This window comes from Chiloscyllium plagiosum, unplaced genomic scaffold, assembly GCF_004010195.1.
Source record: "Chiloscyllium plagiosum isolate BGI_BamShark_2017 unplaced genomic scaffold, ASM401019v2 scaf_7732, whole genome shotgun sequence".
Classification (NCBI taxonomy): Eukaryota; Metazoa; Chordata; class Chondrichthyes; order Orectolobiformes; family Hemiscylliidae; genus Chiloscyllium; species Chiloscyllium plagiosum.
In genome coordinates, this window is record NW_025213236.1 from 21,528 (window position 1) to 22,086 (window position 559).

The following is a 559-nucleotide window of genomic DNA, read 5'->3' on the forward strand; positions in this document are numbered from 1 at the left end:
TTGTTTAATCACCCGACACTGTCCCCATCAATCTCTAACAGAAAAGCACAGGCATAGGGTTAAATACAGATTAAAGCCCAATTACACTGTTCCCATCAACCACTCCCAGGACAGGAACAGCACTGAGTTAGATATAGAATAAATCTCCCTTTACATTTTCCACATCAGACCCTTCCAGGACAGGGACAATACTGTGCCAGATAGTAAACAAAACATCGTCCTTATAACCAGATAATGACTGCATTCCATCTGCTGCTGCCTTGCCTTGTGTGGGCCACAGAGTGAGCTCCGAAACACCTCCAGGGCAATCTTATCCTGTACCTGTGGCTGTGGCTCTCTATCTGTGTCTGTGAGTCTCTCTCGGTTTCTGAAATTACCTCCCATTCCCTCGACAATGTTGAATAAATTTCAAAACCGTTCAATTACGTTTAAAACATTTTCGGACACCCTTAAGATTTTTTTGCAGGGTTTATAAATATCCATCCTCATGTTACTTGCGGATATCCAGTGTAATTCCTCTACATTTATATAGTCTGTAATCCACAAAGCAAATTAACAT